Below are 20996 nucleotides of genomic sequence, written 5' to 3'. Positions count from 1 at the left end.
TCATTTTGTTCCGCTGACAGTTCCTTTGGATATCAATATTTAAAGTCATATAACACACCTCCCCTGAATACTGACATGGGTAATTCCCTCAAAAAAGAGACAGTACATCTGAAAAGTCCATGTGCTTGTTACAAACCAACTAACTGTTATTGATTTCCAGTGTCAGTCAGTTTCTGAAGTGAGATTTGGATTTGGACCAAGTCAAAGTGGGCAGCAGCCAAAATGAAGCACTTCACAAGAAATTAGTGCTGCTGATCTCACATTAGAAGTGGCAGCCAGGGGACAGAGGTGAGAGGATATTTTGCTCCCTAAAAGCCTAAGCACCAAAACAGAGACAGGAAATGTACGGCCTTCCAAAAGCTGTTGAACTATACTTTCTACATTACATTACATAAACCTTTATTGGCATTTGATTACATTTAAAGGAGTAAACAGTGTGACCAAAAAATTAAAGGGAACAAATTAAAACTGAAGTTGGGAAGGATGGGGGTTGTGGTTTCTCATAAGAATGGTTAACAGAAATTCCGCCACGAGATAGGTAGTAGTTGGAAGGGAGTCACTAAGGAGGATTGGAAGGGGATCAGAAAGGGCAGGAGGGAGGGTTAGGAGAAAGGGGTTTAGTAGGGAAGATCTAAGGGCGGAGTGGGAGGGGCAACGAAGTAAGATGTGGGCTACTGTGTCTGGTTCACGGGAGCAGAATGTGCATAGTCTGTTTGGTCGGGGAGTATTGGAATATCTACCAAGATGGTAAGCAGACGGGAAGATGTTAAAATGAGCAAGAAGGAAGGCCCTCCTTTTCCTTGGGTCTGTCAGGTGAAAAAGGTAACTAGCTGGGCGGCCCATTAAGGGGGGGAGCCCGAAGTAGGATGGTGAACAGGTGGGATTGAGGTTTGATAGGAGGGTTCGAGTTTCTTGTTCCAGTAATTTGGACTTAATGATGAGGTAGGCTTTTGAAAGGTTGAGGTCAGCCAAGATTTCAGGGGATAGGTCAAGGGTGGAAAGTTTGGCGTCTACTAGTTTAAACCAGTTTGATATGTGAGAGTCTTGGATAAGGTCGTATAGAATGGAGGTTGGGTGAGAATTGAGATGGAGTTTCAACCAAAATTTGAAGGTGGAAATCCAGGCAGAAGTGGAGGGAAGATGGATACCTAGTTCTGAAACGATCGTAGACAGTCTAATTAGGTTGGGAATCCCCAAGATCTTGCAGAGAAATCTAGAGATTGGGCGGTCCAGTTCGGAATTGGCGACTTCGATCCAAACAGGTGCTCCGTACAGTAATTGAGGAATGGATTTGAGTTTAAATGCCTGAAGAGCAGCAGGGATGAACTGATTGCCTTTGTTAAAGAAAAATCTAGCTATGGCGTTTTGAGATAGAAGAGCTGAGGATATGGCAGATTTACGATGGAGTAACCAAGAATGACGGTAGTGGAATGTAACTCCGAGGTACTTGAAGGATGGTACTTGCTGAAAGCTAAGGTTTAGTATTTTCCATTGGGATGGAGTCCATGATTTGGAGAAGACTAGAATTTTTGTCTTCTCAGAATTAATAGATAAATGGTTTATGAGGCAGTACTCTTGGAAAGTTAAGAGCAGCTTGCGGAGACCATGCTTAGAGAGAGATAGAAGGACAGCATCGTCGGCATATAAGAGGAGAGGAATAGGTGAGTTGTTCAGGGAGGGGGTGGGGAGGTCTATACTTTCTATCTCCCCTATGCAGTACAGCCTGTGGTGAGGAATGATGGGAGTTGCAGCCTCAAATATCTGGAGGTTTACATATCCCCCATCTCTGGACTAAACTCATTCGGTAAGTTTGTGGCTGGAGCAAAATTTGAAAGATAGACTTCCAACCCACAGCTCATATCATTGTTTGCAAATCAAGATGGAAGTAGCTTGCACTAGTCTTTGATGGGGATCTTCTCTCAGGATTAAGTTCAAAACAGCATATTTCAGAGTTTATTCCCAGAAGATACCAAATGTTTACTGGACACAGGTGCAGTGAACAACTAAAGCCAAAAACCTTCTAGACCATTAATTCTGGCTCTTAAACTCTTGGCATAATCCAAAACTATAATGGAGACTAACAGCAGAGAAAGTAAGGCATTATATTTGTGAAGGCTTTCACGGCCGGGATCTAATGGTTGTTGTGGGTTTTTCGGGCTCTTTGGCCATGTTCTGAAGGTTGTTCTTCCTAACGTTGACCACCAGACTGAAACAAGGACAAAGCTGTATGTGTATGTATATATCCTGCAACGTACTTGACTCAATACAATTATTTCTGCTATCAGTACTGTTTCCTTGCCTGGTTACTTCATAAATCTGGGAAACTCTACTTGTTAGTGTCACCTGGCACACCTGGTATACTGCAACTCTGTCAAAACTGCTGGGAGATGTTGTCGGGAGTTTGGTGTCACCAGTATGCTGATGACACTCAACTTATCTCTCCTTTCCATCTAAATCTAAGGAAGCTGTTTCAGTTCTAAATCAGTGTCTGGTGTCAGTAATGGACTGGGCGAGGGCAAATAAACTGAAATTTAATCCAGACAAGACAGAGGTGCTCCTGGTCAGTCAAAAGGCAAAATGAAGGAATAGGGATTTGTTGAAGTCACGAAATGAGAAGGCTGATGGGCTTTGTGATGATCACCAGATATTTAGGATAGCGAATAGTCTCTTAGAGATAGAAGTTAAAGAAGTCAGCCACACATACAGGGATGTCTGCCAGCAGTGCTCCTGGTGGGCAACTAGTAGAAGAGGCAGAATAACACCGAATGGGTTCCCAATGAATTCTGCCCTGCCCCCAGGAGGACTGTGCTTTTATTAACCTTACAAGCTCACAGACAGTGGACAGTATACAGATAGGTTACAGAGTTCAGATAGGACAGTGGTTACATCATGCCATTATAATTGGCCTAAGGAAAGGCTCTATGCAAGCTCTCTAGCACCTATGAGAAAGAAGAAGAATGGTGGGCAGTCATGCCCCTCAGAAGCAGCTGTGACGTCATCCAGGGGGGGTTGCTCTCTACTGTAGATTAAGCCAAGCCAACAGTTTAGCAAACTTGGGAATGGCACCCCCACAGGGATTCAGCCTGTGCTGGATGGGGTTAAACTCCTTCTGAAAACACAGCTGTGCAGTCTGACGCTGATCCTGGATTCATCTCTGAGCCTGGATTCCCAGTTTTCATTGGTGGCCAGGAGTGTCTTTGCACAGTTAAAAGTAGTGTGCCAGATGCACCCATTTATTGAGAGGTCTGATCTGGCCATGATGACACATATCTTTGTAACATCTTGGCTGGATTAAAGTAACATGCTCTATGTGGGGCTGCCTTTCGAAAGTGTTCAGGAATTCCAAAGGGTTCAAAATGCCACAGCTAGATTGTTAACTAGAGCTGGTTACAGAGAACATATAACTCCCCTGTTACAGCAGCTCTACTGGCTGCCGATCTGCTTCTGGGCACAATTCAAACTGCTTGTTTTAACCTATAAACTTTTAAATTACTTGGGTCCAAGTTATCTAAAATACTGTATCTCCCTCTATGAGCCTGCCTGATCATTAAGATCATTAGAGCTGACCTTTCTCTTGGTGTTCTTGGTGGGGACATGGGATAGGCAGCTTGGAGGTGCCTCCTCTGACCATCATGGGAAGAAATAACTTTTCAACATATTCTTCAGTGAGACAATTTTGGCAGGTGTATTTTCAGGGATATCTTTGTAGGTTTGGAATCAACTAGGCTTGACTGGAATCAAGTGCCAACTCTTCCTCCCAAAACAAATAATCAGTGGCAAGGGAAAAGCTGCAAACAATTATACAACTACATCACTCACAAAGAGACAATTGTCTTGGCTGTTGACAGGATTAGGATGTTGGCAGACCAATAAATGGATCTCCAGAACTTTCTGGGCATAGGTGTTGGCAACAGCGCTGGTATTACTTCCCAGCTAGTAGAGTGTCAGTCTGTTGACTATAGCAAACCCTACAAGCTAGAAAACAAAATTTATCTATCTAGCTCCTTCTATCTCCACCACTATTATCAAGCCCTGTAATTCCATTGTGATCCACACCACCCTGGAACACTCCAAATGTGTTTTCATGCTAAACAAGAGGACATTATACAACCTTTTGCAGGAACATAGGCACTCCCCCTAAGCCAGCTTCAACCATCTCATCAAACAGATTCCTTCTTCCATCATAGACTATCTGGGATTTGTTGGTGTACTGGACAGAGATTTGATAGGACCTGGTGTCCTCTTTCCATATTTACAGTATTTCTCTCTTGCCACCTATGGCCCAATGAACTCTTCTGAAAAAGCTTACCAAAACAACTTTCTTTGGCTGAGATGAGCAACATTTGCTTTGATCTGGTTTACCAGATGGTGACATGTGAATCTTGTCATGGTAAATATATGGTCTTCTCTTTGTTGCACAATGGAAATACCATTTCCAAAGACATCAGTGTAGCTATTGCCATAACCAAGACCAAATAGAACACTGTGTAGTGGACATCCGTGGGTTGACATTATTTATTAGCCTCCATTCACTCCTCAGGACAAAGCACAGTATGCTTTCTGTATGCTGAGCAACAGCACAGCCATTGCTGCATTCAACCTAATGCATTGTTGGGGAGGGGATAGAAAGAGGTGAGTTATTCAAAGCTTCAGAGAATGTGGTCATCTTGGGGAGGATTATGAGGAAATATATGTGGATTCAACTGGAAGAGAAGGTGAGAATGAAAATGTATATTAAGCCTATTACACTTAGTTTGGTTTAAAAAAATTGGGAAGGTGTCTTTGTAAATAATGTTTGTGAAATAAAAGCTTTCAAAGAAACAAATAAAAAATGTGGAGTATGGGGTCCAGAGCAGAATCTGAGAGACACTGGACCAGCCATAGACACTCTCCCATACATAGCAGCATAATTTTTCTGAAACTATGGTTTGAAATTATGTAACAGTAGATTAGGTACAGACTTAATCAGGTTTAGAGGAAGTCCATGTAAATCATTGGGACATAAGTAAGGTACTATAGGTTCATAAATCACCTGAAGACAGGGATAAGCAGTGAGGTGACCAAGTTTGCAGATGGCACAAAACTTTTCTGAGTGGTGAAGACCAGAAAGGATTGTGAAGAGCTCCAGAAGAATCTCTCAAAACTGGGAGGGTGGGTGGCAAAATGGCAAATGCATTTCAATATAAGAAAATGTAAATTTATCAGCTGATGAGTTCTGAGCTGTCCATGACGGATCAGGAAAGAGATCTTGGTGTGCTGGTGGACAGCTCGATGAAAGTATCAACCCAGTGTGTGGCAGCAGTGAAGACGGTCAACTCTGTGCTAGGTATCATTAAAAGAGGGATTGAAAATAAAATAGCCAACATTATAATGCCATTGTACAAAATGCTGGTAAGGCTGCACCTGGAGTATTGTGTACAGTTCTGGTTGCTGCACTTCAAAAAAGACACTGTGAAACTGAAAGGTGCAGAAGAGAGAGACTAAAATGATGACTGGGCTGGGGCACCTCCCTTATGAGGACAGAAGAAAGCTCTTTTCCCTCTCATGAAATACCAGAACCAGGGGACATCTGCTCTAACTGAGTGTTGGGAGAGTGAGAAAGAGACAAAAGAAAATACTTCTTTACCCAGCATGTTATTAGTCTGTGGAACTCCTTGTCACAGGATGTGGTGATGGCATCTGGCCTAGGTGCCCTTAAAAGGGGATAGGACAGATTCTTGAAGGAAAAGTCTATCACAGCTTACAATCCATGATAGGGATGTATAATCTCCAGGAAGGTACTTCAAAATGCCAGACGCAGGGGAGGGGTATCAAGGGACAGGTATCTAGTTGTCTCGTGTGCTCCCAGAGGAATCTGGTGGGTCCACTCTGAGATACAGGAAGCTGGACAAGATGGGCCCTTGGCCTGATCCAGCAGGGCTCTTCTTATGTTCTTATGTTACAACTAATTTAAGTCTTATTGATGAAAGCCTAAGTATGACAAACCCTTGACTCAACCCTATGATATTTTCTTCCTTGTAGCTGAATGTAGAAAGCACTGGCTGACCCAGATTCCCAAGTTTGATACTCTTGGCTTTTCTTATATAATAATGACAACATCGTCCCCAACAGAGGAATATTTTTGTATGCTGAGTCATGAACATTCCTCTCTTTGTCATTTTGTCTGCCTAGGCGTTTAGCTTGTTTCCCATTTTCTATGATACACACAGTGAGTGTTGTGTGTCTGAGGAACAGATGAATAAAGGCTTTCAATTTATCATATTTAAAGAAACAAATTATTAATTAATAAAAAGTCAATTACCTCTCACCTGTTCACTCTAAAAGGTGTGTTCAAATTAAGTACCTGGATATCTTTATTGGAATTGTAAGTTTAGACCCAAAATTAAAACTGAGTGGAACTATAGGAGAGGAACTGAACTATTCTGAATGCAGGTAAGTTTTTTCACTGTTTTTCCCCCCTTGGTCTGTTTCCCCCCACACACACAAACATTCTCTCCTTCCCATCTTTATATTGTTTGCTTTTAATATTGTAAGCTGCCTTGGGTCCTCTTGAGGAGAAAGGTGGGGTATGTATGTATGTATGTATGTATGTATGTATGTATGTATGTATGTATGTATGTATGTATGTATAGTGGTGCCTCGCTTAGTGATCGCTCTGTTTTACGGTGATGGACTTTTTGCCATTGCCAGAGCGATCGCTTAGCGATGGCCCCTATGGGTAAAAATCGCTTTGTGATGATTGCGGGGACGCGATCATGGCAAAGCGCCCATTTTTAACAGCTGATTGGCGGTTCCAAAAAAAGCCGTCAGAAAAACAAAATGGCGACCGCTGTTTTGCCTCGCTTCAGAGGCACCCAAAATGGCCACCACTATGGAGGATTTTTGCTTACAGGTAAGTTTTTAGCCCATAGGAATGCATTAAACGCGTTTTAATGTGTTCCTATGGGCTTTTTAAAATCACTTAGCGATTAAATCGTTTAGCAATGGTTTTTCCTGCAAGGATTAATGTTGCTAAACGAGGCACCACTGTATGTATGTATGTATGTATGTATGTATGTATGTATGTATGTATGTATGTATGTATGTATGTATGTATGTATGTATGTATGTATGTATGTATGTATGTATGTATAAATGAATAAATGAATAAATGAATAAATGAATAAATGAATAAATGAATAATATTTCCACAAATTGATCATCTTGGAATCATCTCAGAACTGCACAGTTGCAAGAGACCCTATGGATCATCGAGTCCAGTCTCTGTCAAGAAAGCAGAGTGGAGAATTGAACCGCCACCTCTGGCTCCTCCTAAACCACTATCCAGCAGTTATCCCCCAAGGGATTTTTGATAGTGAACCTGTGCTATTCAATAGCACACTGGCTTTGCTAGTGTGTTGGTCAGTTTGTGGTCTCCCATACGATTCAGCCTTTTAGCTCATTTCCACAAATCATTTCTGGAATGTTTCTTCACTTTTGATACTGTAATTGGGATGACACACAGTACAGAAATGGGGGAACATATTCATGCATCTGTACTCCATCAAGGGTTTGGAGTCATTTATTTCCCATCCGTGCAATTCTGGAAATGTCTAACTGTGAGATTAGTGAGGTGACTACATTTTTATGTTGCTATAAACAAACATGCACAGATGTCATATGTCACTCAATGTATTATTTAATTGGGCTGACTTGGTAATGTCACTCCGTATATACTGCTGGTGACTGCCATGCATTCTGGGCATAGTGATGAATCTAGAAGTTCCCTAGGCGTGAGTATAATCCTCTTCAATGCCAAACTGAAAGAAGTGTGGATGACTGCATACAAAACTAATGATGCTGAGCTACTGCAAACTTAAAAAAAAACATTTACAGAGTGATGCTGCTGGAAGCAGAAGAGGATTAAACACCAACAGCAAAGCAATTTACAAGACAGAAAAGGGTCAGTCTAATGGGGAGGGGCCAGCAAACTACATCAAGTAACAGTCTACCTCATCCCTTCACGAAAAATAAGAAATTGATAATCACAAGCAGTACAAGGCCTGCTTTTATCAAAGACAAGGGATATGTGCCCCACACATCCCTTCAGACTGACCCTCTGCACCAATGGGGAATAGCTGCAACTGCTCCCAATAATTTTGACAAGAATAATGTTCCCTATTACTGTTGGCATGATTAGGTCAGGACCACTGATGACTTGCAGGTGGAAGATGGCGAAGGCTTATTAGCTGTTTCACGTCCTGCTCAGAACATATAATAATTGAAAATGAAATTGGGTCAGAACAGATTTAGGAGTGCACAGCTGGGATCACAAAAACAGGTTTCCTTGTCTTCTTCTCCGCAATTGTGCCCCTCCCCGCACAGTGACAAAAATGGTACAGAGAGGGTTAAGAGATTATTATAAATCAAGCAGGCAGGGAGGGAGGGAGGGAAAAGCAGATATCTATACAAACTTGGACATTGTCAGGGATTCTCCATTCTCTCTGTACCACAGCCTGCCCTATTTAGCAGAATCACCTGGCCCCCTGTAGTATAGAGGCAGGGGATAAATGAGAAGTGATGGGGTGGGGAAATTTGCTTCTCCCAGACCAGTTGTAAACACTTATATTTGGATCTGGCCCAACATGTGGATAGAAACACATGTTGGGCCAGATCCAAAAATAGGCACATGTGGCTTCACAAAAAGCTCAGAAAAGACCTAGGAACATGAATAGGCATCCTTCAGTCTCGAGAGACTGTGGTATCATGCTCTGCATGGAGGACTTGGAACAGCATCTAATGTGGCTGAGAAGGCCAATTCGAAAGTGACAATCCCTTCCACACTGAGGACTAATACAATCTGTACCCCATCTAGCTCCCTGATTTTGCTGCCTTTGTTACTGCCTATTTGCCTTGGCCTGCTGGGCAAAGGTCTCTTCAAATTGGGAGAGGCCGTGAGGCACCACCTGCCTCCAGGCTGAACGCTCAGATGTCAGGGCTTCCCATCTATTGAGATCCATTTCCAAGGCCTTCAGATCCCGCTCGCAGATATCCTTGTATCGCAGCTGTGGTCTCCCTCTGGGGCAATTTCCCTGCACTAATTCTCCATACAGGAGATCCTTTGGAATCCAACCATCAGCCATTCTTACAACATGGCCAAGCCAACGCAGACATCGCTGTTTCAGTAATGTATACATGCTAAAAATTCCAGCTCAATCTAGGACTACTCTATTTGGAAATTTGTCCTGCCAGATGATACCAAAAATACATCATGGCCTCTCCCAATTTGAAGAGACCCTTGCCCAGCATATGGGATGTGTTCAGCTTTCTCTCCTGCTATGCATGAAAGATCCAGGACTCACTGCAGTACAGGAGTGTGCTCAGGAAATAGGCTCTATAGACCCGGATCTTGGTCTATGCTGTCAGCTTCTTATTGAGCCATACTCTCTTTGTGAATCTTGAGAACATGGTAGCTGCTTTGCCAATGCATTTATCCAGCTCAACATCTAGGGAGAGAGTGTCAGAGATCGTTGAGCCATGGTACACAAATTCATGGACAACCTTCAATTCCTGCATAGAGGGAGGTGAGTCCACGCCTTGGCCCATGACTTGTGTTTTCTTCAGGCTGATAGTTAGTCCAAAGTCTTGGCAGGCCTTACTAGAACGATTCATGTGTTGTTGGAAGTCTTCAGCAGAGTTGGCAACAATGGTTGCATCATCGGCGAAGAGGAAGTCCCGCATGGATTTCAGCTGGACTTTGGTCTTTGCTCTCAATCTAGAGATATTAAAGAGCTTTCCATCTGATCTAGTCCGGAGATAGACACCTTCTGTTGCAGTTCCAAAGGCGTGCTTCAGCACGACAGCAAAAAAGATCCCAAACAGGGTCGGCGTGAGGACACAGCCCTGTTTCACACTATTTTGGATGTCAAAGGGCTCTGATGTTGAACCATCAAAAACTACAGTGCCCTTCCTTTCCTCATGAAAGTACCTGATGATGTTAAGGAGTCGAGATGGACATGCAATCTTGGGAAGTATTTTAAAAAGGCCGTCCCTGCTAACCAAATCAAAGGCCTTTGTGAGATCTGTGAAGGCCACTAAGAATGGCTGTTGTTGTTCCCTGCATTTCTCCTGCAACTGTCTGAGGGAGAATACCATGTAATCAGAAAGACCTATAGAGGAACTGGAAGGAAGGCCAGGCCAGAAAGCAAGAGCTCAGATTCTTGGCAAAGAATTTCAGTAGGAAGGCAAACACTAAGAATGAGCTAAGATTAGCAAGAGATGCTAAAACCAACAAAAAAATCATTCTTCAGGTACATGTGTAGCAAAAGACAGAGAAAAGAAATAGTAGCTTAGCTACTCAGTGGAGACAGGAGAATGATAAGAGACAACAAATAAAGGCAAAAGTGCTCCGTTCCTACCACAGCTCAGTCTTTTCCTGAAAGACAGTCTATTAACCTCCAGTTAAATGTGAAGTACAAGTGAAAGCAATAGAACTGCAACTTGAGATTGATAAACAAATAGTCAAGGAACACCTTATTACTTTGCACCAATTCATATCTCCAGGGCCCAGTGAACTGCATTCATGAGGACTGAAGGCACTGGCCAAAAAAATTTCAGAACCACTTCTACTATTTTCTTGAAATCATGGAGGATGGGTGAAGTGCCAGATGATTACAGGAGAGCTAAAGTTGTCCCTACTTTCAAAAATGGCAAAAAGGATGAACTTTATAACTACAGACCAGTCACTCTGACATAAGTTCCAGGGAAGATTATGAAGCAGTCACTCTGCAAGCAACTGCATGTCATTCCCAGTCCAATGACGAGGCTCTTCGGCAGCATGGGCCGCCATTATCCCATTCTTGGGATAGCGCGAGACATTGCGGTCTCGCAAGAGCAACCTGAGAAGGAAGGGGGAAGGAGTAGTATATTTAAAGAAGCTTCCCACCTACCTTGGGCCTCTTCCTTTCAGACAACCCACCCCTCCCTGATTACTAGTGTGAGTTTTACTGGCCGCTTTTTGACCCACATCCTGACTGGCCATGGAGGTGGGGATTTTTCGCCTATCCCACATTGGTCAAGGTGTGCTGGCATAGTGAGAGGTGGTCCAATTTGTTCACATGGGTAGGTAGTGTGGATAAAACAGATTTTGGTGAGTCCCCCGCATAACCACAGGTAATGTATAACTCATCTGATCTCCCAGCGCTGCGGATCATTGATTACAGTGCTTGGGGGAGAAGATCTGCTGGGACCGCTCCTGGACCGACAATCAACAAGAAGGAGGGGGCTTGAGGTCCGGAGGTGGTCAAATTTGTGCCGGCCAGGTTCTTGCTGTATTCACCACTGCAAGAGCTTGGCACTTGGGACTCGCCCATAGTTTGCTAGGGGTCCGTTGAGACCCCTCTGCAGAACCTGATTCCGCACTACGGCAGGATCCCCCTTTTTCATTGAGGATAATTATGAATATTTAATAAAGTGTGGCCCATGTTTATTCCATAACAGTTGTCTCTTGCGTCTTTATTCCGGGGTAAGGGGATAATGCAGTTCAGCCCTTTACTTTGAAGCACCTATATGTCAAAATATGAAGATCTGTGTATGTCATATGAATAGATTATTATACAAGACATACATAGTTATCTACCCAAGTAGTATTTAGATCACTCAACTGCTTGTGGATCTATAGCCATTCCCCCAAACAATTCATATTTCCTAGTTCCACTCCTGGCCACATTTGCTAAAATATGGCAGAAATATCCAATTTAGACTGAAGAATTGGGGGCAGTTCAAATATACAACTGGGGACAAAAAAAAAAAAACAACCCCACTGTAACTCAAAAGCCAATTTCTCTGTGTAGTTCTCTGGCCCACAAAGCTAACTATCCATGGCTCCCTATTATATAGCTGGTTGCCTTGAATAATATTGATTCTTCCCCTGCACCTCTGTTGCACTGTTTTACTTTCTGACTCACTGAAACTAATCCTGCTTATTCAGATCACTCTTGGCAGCTATTAAGTTTTATTTCCAATTCTCTCTAGTTGGATTCCTTCTCAGTATCTCCTTCCAGGTTTTGTATCTGAGGTTAAACTATGTGATCCAGCAGCAGTGGTATCTTTCCACCAGGGATGGGAAAGTTAAGCAAATTCAAACAGTTAAACCATTACTGTTTCTCTAGTATTGTTTGCATTGACCTCTGATCAGAAAAGAGGTTCTTTGGCGCTTTTCGATTCTGCTACTGCTGAAGCAGTGGGGACTCTAATTACAGATATCACATTTGTTCCAGTCATCAATATTCAGCTAGTATCAGTAGGGCTCACTTTCCCCAGGTGGCTTGCATTTTCAAGACTTTTGTACTCATTTCTTTGCCTTTATGTAACAACACATTTAGGTCATCGTGGATCTGCCTGCCAGTTCTGCAGATATTATAGCAAAGCTTTTAAAAAGAATGTAATGGTGAGCGTTATTATCACATCCAATCAAATCTCATGCTGAAACCCATTCCATCTATCATCATTGTAATCATGAGACTCTGTGACATAAATTGTTTTATTACCATCCCGACCACACACTCAAGTCCTCCACAACTTCCTTGTTCTTTCCTCCAAAGTCCACTGGATACCCAGCTTCTCTCCCCCCCCCCCTCTCTTTTTTTTCCTCTCGGAGTTTATTGTCTGAGAGCAAAACCAAAACTCTTTTCCGTGACCAAAAAACGAACATCCTTAACTAGTGAAAACATCAGAGTGTCACAGCAGCAAGCTGTATTCAGTCATGGTAATATTCAAATCACGTCTAGTAGTCTAAAGTCTTGACACTGATGCTTTTTTTAAAGTACAGTATTATTACTTTCCTTCAATTCTGAACTGAGCAGCAACTCTAAAATATCTAGCTATATATTTTAAGTCTTGTATTTCATTATTCTACAAGTATCAGACTGTTCAGTTCTCCTGCTTGTCATCTCTAATCACTCAATTTAAATTATCAGTTATACTGAAGTTAGATTGTTTCAGCCTGAAGTAAGTGTGGTTAGTTTTGTTTCTATACTAGACATGGGGGGAAAATATGCAATTCCAGTCTTTTTGATCCAACTTGTCTCCTTAGCCACCCTTTCCAGAAAAGACTTGAAGTGTAGATCTTAGACTGTGAATCTGAATGGATGTGTCAGATCAGTTCATACAAAAAAAATGTAGCTTTTCAAAAGGAAAATCATGTTTCACTAACCTATTGCTAGAGGTTACCAGTGCAGCTCCAGAGAAATTAGACTCCTAAGGATAGATGTTCTGTGTCTGCATATTTCCTTCACACAGAAAACCAGTATACTGTATCAGAAAGAATGTGCTATATGGTGGTGATTTCCTCATGACATTCCCATCTGGAAGATTCCAAAAAGGCAGGTAGCTATGTTGATCTTCATCAGCAAATTCATTCTAGTTCACATTTCTGCCAGCAGCAGGTCTCTTGCAAAGCAGGTGGGGCTTAATTTCCTGTTCAGGACCAAACAACCTCAAAATACTTGGCATGATTAAAAGAATAGCTCACAGCAATATATTTTTAGCAGAACATTCATTCCACCAGCTGCTGGCTGTGGAGACTGCAGGTCAGAGGGAGCAGGGATGTTTGGCTAGAGTGGCAGATGGGTGGTAGATTATATCATTCATCTTCCTCAGGTCTGAAGAAGTGGATTTATCCACAAAAGCTCACATTAAAATACAGCAGTCAGTCTCTAAGGTACCACAATGTTTTTATCTTCTTTATTCTTGCAGTTTTGGTTTGGTTTTTCCTGGCATTGTTAATCTTGCTAACCTAACAGTCCTTGTGCTTATGACCCTATGAGCCCCATTTGTACCACTTCACTGGAAGGCTAGACTGGAAGCTTCTTTGATGACCTTCTAGTCTTCTGCAGATTACTGCAGAATTGTTTGATTCCCCAGCTGTATTCTGAAGAGGTATAATTTCAGCTAAGTTGAACAAAGAACAAGTACATACCCATCAAGTCAATTCTGACTTATGGCAACCCCTCCTAAGTTTTCCTAGGTAGAGAAGACTCAGAAATGACTTGTCATTCCCTTCTTCTGGGAACACTCTGGTACCATACAGTTTGCCCAAGGCCACATAGGCTGGATTTTCTAATACAAGGCATAGTGGGGACTCGAACTCTCCCCAAGCTTTTCTGAGAATGTAGACTAGCCCTCAGCATGGAGTTCTGAGTGTTGCATATGTAATCATATAAAACTGAAGGACATTGAAGTTAATGACAATAAAGAGTCATCCCTATATTTACCTTTACAGCTAATTTCTACTACCTACAAATATCCAAGCAATGTTGCAACATGGGCACTTTTTATTTCAGCAATAAAAGTTAGTATCAGCATTTGATTATTTTGCTGATGAACCATAGAGCCATGTACAAAGATCTATTGAGAAGGATCTCCCTGTGGACTTGTTATTTCTAGCGCTTTGCACTGAATCTTTTCTAGATTCTAATGTCTTTCAGAAGCCAAGATCCTCCCAGATATTTCAAAAGTGAAATCAAGATCCTATGCTTCCATCCCCTAAGCTAGAGGTCAGTATTACAGGTAGATATTGTGAGTAGATGGACAGAGAGAGAGAGAGAGAGAGAGAGAGAGAGAGAGATCACTAATGTAGAACTAATGTATAAATGAAACACAAATTAACTAATTTGCTAAGTACAGTGGTGCCTCACACAACGATGTTAATTGGTTCCAAAAAAATCAACGTTGTGTGAAACATCGTTCTGTGAAACACCATTTCCCATAGGAATGCATTGAAAACCGGTTAATCCATTCCAATTGGAACGGATTGCCGTCTTTAAGTGAAAAAACCCATAGGAAACATCGTTGAGTGAAACAATGTTTCCTCCATTGGAATGTATTGAAGCCGACTCAATACATTTCAATGGCTTTGCGAAGTCCTTTTTTGCTCCTGTAAAAGTGCCTTACAATGTTTGGAACAGATTTTAAATGCTTGCAATAGTTAGCCCACCTCCTGAACCCTATGCAAACTTAATTTGGTGTTGTTCTGAGTCGTCCTTAATTTTTGGTGATTTTTTGAATTTTCTCTAATTGGAATGCATTGAACTTTCCGTCCAATGCATTCCAATGAGAGAAAATTCAAAAAATCACCAAAAATTAAGGACGACTCAGAACAACACAAAATTAGGTTTGCATAGGGTTCAGGAGGTGGGCTAACGATTGCAAGCATTTGAAACCTGTTCCAAACATTGTAAGACACTTAAAAATGAGCGAAAAGGGACATCGGAAAGGACTTCAAAAGCACTGAAGCCGGCTTCAGTGCTTTTGAAGCTCTTCCGTTTTCGCTCATTTTTAAGGGTCTTACAATGTTTGGAACAGGTTTTAAATGCTTGCAATCGTTAGCCCACCTCCTGAACCCTATGCAAACTTAATTTGGTGTTGTTCTGAGTCGTCCTTAACTTTTGGTGATTTTTTGAATTTTCTCTAATTGGAATGCATTGAACTGTCCATTGAATTGATTTAAATGTGGAAAATAAAAAAATCACCAAAAATTAATGAAGACTCAGAACAAAACCAAATTAAGTTTGCACATGTTTCACAAGGTGCACTATGGAATCCAACCATTTAAAACAGGTTTCAAACATTTTAAGACACTTTTAAATGAGCAAAAAGGGACATCATTAAGTGAAATTCCCCCATAGAGAACATCGTTAAACGATGGAGGAAATTCCTCTAAAAAACCCATCGCTGTGTGAATTCATTGTTGTATGAAGCAATCATTGTGCGAGGCACCACTGTATTTCTACAGTTGCTTTTTAGTGTTCTGTGACCTCATGAACATTCAACCCTACTCCCATTCCTTTCCCTAATCCCCCAGTTCAGTGTTGTTCATAGCATTAAATCTGAAACATTCTTCAAATAGACTAGTGCAGTTTGCAGTGTTCAATGAGAGAGTTACAACACCATCTATAAGAGGTATCACCTCTTTTTACATTTGGATATTATTTTGTTATGAGCACACAGCTGCCCTTTACTTCAGTGGAAATATAGGGATAACAAACCCCCCTCCCCTGTTACTAACAAGAAGACCCTTGGACTCTCAATATTAGCACAGGAAAACTGCAACCACAAGATAATATAATTTTGGCTTTAATCTGACCCCAATTGGCTAAAGCTAGTGAGTTTTCTAAATTATCACCCCAATTCTCAGATAAAGGACTCAGGTTTTCTGTGTCATTCTCACCACTCCTGGCCAATCAGAAACAATCAGACAAAGGCCAAATGGGGAGATGTGTGCACACACATATCTGTGCTTCTTTGTTTGTAGAACTGCCTGCCTAAATTGCAACCATAAAACATCAACCAGACTCCTCACCTCCATCTAAGAGAGAAAAGCCTGGCGAACGGTCAAAAACTGCTGGACTTAACATCTAAGATCAATTGTCCTGACCAACCCCCCCCCCCAAACACCCATATTGTCATGTACTTTTGGACTTTAAGTTTTGGAGTTTAAGTTCTTCACACTGGCACAGTCCAGATGAAGTGTTGTTTAATCCACAAAAGCTTTTTGTGATTATTTTTTAAAGTGGTCTATAAAGGTATCACCCCTTTTATAATTTGGATTTTATTTTGTTATGACCACACAGCTGCCCTTTACTTCAGTGGAACAATAAAGTGAAGCTGCTGGAAAAGAAGGTGGTGGGTCTCTCAATCTAGAAGATTTTTCCACTCAGGCTGCCCAACCCAAATCACAAACAGGGATATCAAAATCTTTCAGTTTCTGTTTTATTGTTCTATTTTTATTTATTCTGGATCCTTGGAATCCTACCAGCATGTTCTCCCCATTCCTCTTTTTTGCATCAGGTCAAAATATTTTATCTTATCCTTCCCACGGTGAATATTTTAACATATTTTTGTGTGTTTTTCTCATGTTTCTGTGTTTATTTACACATTTAACTTAAGTGACAACAATCTCCGTTAATATAGAGGGCATCTCTTCATCTAAAGAGGAACTCTTAGCCTCCCTTTGCCACAAAACTAAAATGTGACGTCCTTTGTGTCTAAGAAATTCACAGAGGATGATTAGCACCAAATCAAGTGAAACATGGCTGCTTGTATCCAGGACAAATTTTTGGCAATTGTAGAGAAATTCAATCAATGTAGCATTTATTTGAATGTAATTTATGTCCCATCATGAGTACAAAAGAAGATCCAGCAAATGGCGAAGATATGGCTATTGAAGTAGCCTGCTTCTGGTCAAAAATGGTCAAGTTATCTTAACACCTTAATTTGTTTTTAATTTTACCTGTATTTCATATACATCCATAATTTTAAATTATGCAATACTCTGATATAAAGAGAGACAGAAGAATAGACCTAATGTCTGCATTTATTTGTTGGGAGTAAGGCTATAAATAAATAAAACAAACAAATAAATTTATTTAGGCATTTCACCCAACAGCTACATTTCCCCACTGACTAGACTGTAATTGTGTGTGTGTGTGTTTTATTTGTATGCATTTTAGCTCTGTGCGTTTTGTGTGTTTTATTTCTCCACAACGGTTAGTAAGTCTAGCAGGTGTTGCCAGGTGAGATTCTCCTGGCATCAAATCTTGGGAGGCAGACAATTCCTCCTTTTTTTCAAGACTGCTGAATCCAAAGTGAAAAAAAAGATCAAAACACTATATTAGTTTCTATTCAGAAATCACAGATGTCTCTCTTTACAAAAAAGCATACCCAAAAAAGCACTCTGGCAGAAATTCTTAGAATGTTTCTAGCACGATCTACCAAAAGGCATAATGCATGGATCACATTTTTCTTCTCTAACTTCTTTGTCTTCTCCTGAGGGGAAAAAGATGGAAGAAGCAGTGGGGAGCACAGGAGAGTTTGCAGTAGAAGAATATATAATTTAAATGCGCTATAAAAGTTGTGTTTGATTCCGGGTAGTTGCAGGATAAAAGCCTTTTCTGGAAGCCTCCTTGGTCGTTCAGACAAAGTTGTGTTGTCTGTGTTCAAAAAGTAACATTGCAGAGGAATACTGCAATTCACATTTTGTCATGTTTCTGGCAACAGCTGACATTATCGTTTGTAGTATGATAGTCTGTATATGACGTGGGTATTTTGTTGCAATTAAAAATGTTGCAGTTATTTGGTTATGGAGCCTACCTACAATGCTTCCTCAAAAATCCAAATAAACCAGAGGGCCCAGAAAGCTTGGGAGAGGTTTGCTAGCAAATTAGTATGTTAGCAAATGGCACAGAATAAGAAGAACATTTGCATTGAAACCAATCAGCCAAATTTCTGATTCATAATCTTTAGGATAGTCCTGAAACTTTGCATCTAGGGATCGCTTCTGTGCTAAGAATGTTTAACATAATTTTATAATGGTTAATTATAAGAAGGATTCCTTGGACACAATATAGTACTTTGACTTCATCCTTTCTTTCTTGATATTATTTCCTCATATGAATACATGCAGCTTCTTTGGAGATTTAAAGCCTTGACATTTGTTCTATGTTTGCACTGTACCATATGAGGAATAATTGTGTCATTATTAAACCAGAATCCAATACGAAATGAACTGCTTCAACTAAGATCTAAGCAATGCCTTACAGTGCAAAATACATTCTTACTTGATTGATATGATATTTCTTGTAGCAATAAAACCCAGACTCCCTCCCTCTCTGACTTTCTGCTGCAGCTGCACTTTGGAGGAAAAGCTTTATGAATTATTTTACAATAACTCCCCAAATCTCCTTCCTCGCAAGTTTACATCTCTGTCAGCCTTTGCTTCCCCCCACCCTGCATTTCACAACCCAGATCCGTGTTTCTTTTTTTAAAAAATCTGATCTTGTTTAGTCCCCCTCACCCACAAAACTGATATGATTGTAATGTTCCAATACTGATTCTAAGTATTATTCCAGGATTCAGAACCTTGTTTTTAATCCATTCTTTTTCCATTTGTCTTGATCTTAATCTGAATCAAATGCCTGCTTCAGCACTTAATTTTCCATATTAAACCTGGAAAGAATGACAGCTCGTTCCCATCCCTTCCTTTTGTATATAGAATTGAAAAGCACTGTCTCTCCAAATTGTTCAGTTTCTTTCTCTTTTGCTGGTATATTTCATCATTGCATGCTATTTTGCAACTTCTTGAAGTTGTATTGCTTTTTCTACTTTCTTTAAATGCTTGTGCCCATGACACAGAATAAAAAAGTAAGAAGATAAGAACCCAAGATGATCAAACCTACTTGGGATGGTGAGTCTTTAGCTCTCTAGATGTTTTAAAACTACAACTCCTAAAATTCACAAGCTGTATCGCCAATGATAAAGGATTGTGGAAATTGTAGTCCAAAACATCTGGAGTGCCAAAGATTTTTATTTATTAATCTTTTCCCATTTCTATATTGTCCCATTAGTGTTGCCAATCTTTTGGTGGTTCACAATGTACAATAAAATCATAGACTAAAATAAATACAAAGATGCAATATAATACAATAAGCCCTGTCCAGAGCTAAAATTTACCATTAAATCATCATTATCGTCATCATGTGCCATCAAATCAGTTCTAACTTATGGCAATCCTTTCCAGGGTTTCCCAGGTACAGAGTACTAATAAGTAGCTTTATCATTCTCTTTTCTGGGGGCTTCGTGGGACTGTGCAGCTTGCCCAAGGCCACACAGGCTGCCTCTACTTGTAGGAGGAACAGTGGTGAATCAAACTCCCAACTTCTGGTTCTACAGCAAGATACCTGAATCACTGAGCTATCTAGCCACCTTTAAATAAAAAAAATGTACAAATGTCCTGTGCAATTTCATATTCTGTACTGCATAGTGATGGCCACAGTTCCTCCACTGCCTGAATTATCATCACCACAGCCATCTATCTCCCTATTTGCTTATCTCATTTGCTCTTGCTGAGATCTCTGTGCCCAAGTCATTTTTCCCCATTCTTCCTTGTTCCCTATGCTCACTGCCTTGTCCCTTTGTTTATGTGCTCTTTGGGGTCAGCAGAAGGCAACAAGCACTTGCTTTCAGAAATCTGTTCAGGCGCAATTGTTTGGTTCTGAAAAGTCTGAGAAGCAGAGATGCGGCAACACTTCTGTTTCGAACTATAGATCCAAGAATTCCATTGCCAGCCCTGCATTGGCCCTAGACAAGCAGGGTTTCCATACAGTAGCCTGCCTCAATATAGTATCCTCCAGATGACCCACATCACATTAGTGCCACCTAGACCCACACCATGTCACCTAGATCCTGGTGATCCCCCTCAACCCAAGCTATGATCCATCACTTTCCTGGGTTCTTCCTACACTAAGGAAGATGAAATAATATACAGGAGAGCCTGCTGCTAGGCTGCCTGAGCTCAACATTCTTCCCACTTAATTCCACCTGTCTTTGTATAAACACTGAGATGGATGGCTACTGCGAAAAGTAGTATGAGATTTATAGCCATTGCTGGATCTGCCCCCAACTGGCTTCAGGAAACCCTGTACCTGTGCTCATGACCTTGAATGTCCCACCATCATCAGGGCTGGACACAGCACTACCCACACCCAAATCCATCTATACAGAACTCTATATGCCGACTTTTTGAAATGCCACTAAACTCAGTGGGATTTTCTTTTGGTTAATTGTGCATTGGACTGCACTGATAATTATAATGCTGTGTGAATATAGCAGTCACACAATACTCTGAAGTCCTTACATTTGTCACTATTGATTGCAAACATGGGAAACTGTATGAGAAACCAGCAAAGCTTAGAAAAACACTATTCAGAACTACAGCTCCCAGAATTCCCCCAAGCAGCATGGTCATAGACAAAGTAGACGTCCCCAAAAGCAACTTTTGCAGTCTGAGGCCACAGAATTAAGATGAAGTGTGGCCGTTTGCAAATGGGAGGGGAAATTATTTACTAATTACAACTTGTATTTCCTAGTTAAATGAGAAGCAGTCTTGTCAGAGCGACTGTTGAGCTCCAGAAGTGCAGTGTCCTCGTCAGCTGCTGTGTTTTCATAGGTTCTGCAATTAC

General features: G+C 41.1%; 1 pseudogene across 1 annotated transcript; it reads left to right on the top strand.

Moving 5' to 3' along the window:
• The first annotated feature begins 1416 nt into the window (after positions 1-1416).
• Positions 1417-4582, top strand: LOC110086230 (tubulin alpha-1B chain pseudogene; annotated as a pseudogene). Its single transcript, XR_013540952.1, has 2 exons — positions 1417-1443; positions 3710-4582. The product of XR_013540952.1 is annotated as a tubulin alpha-1B chain pseudogene (transcript).
• Positions 4583-20996: the final 16414 nt, after the last annotated feature.

This window comes from Pogona vitticeps, chromosome 2 (assembly GCF_051106095.1).
Source record: "Pogona vitticeps strain Pit_001003342236 chromosome 2, PviZW2.1, whole genome shotgun sequence".
In the NCBI taxonomy this organism is placed as follows: Eukaryota; Metazoa; Chordata; class Lepidosauria; order Squamata; family Agamidae; genus Pogona; species Pogona vitticeps.
This window is presented reverse-complemented; position numbering and strand designations above follow the sequence as displayed.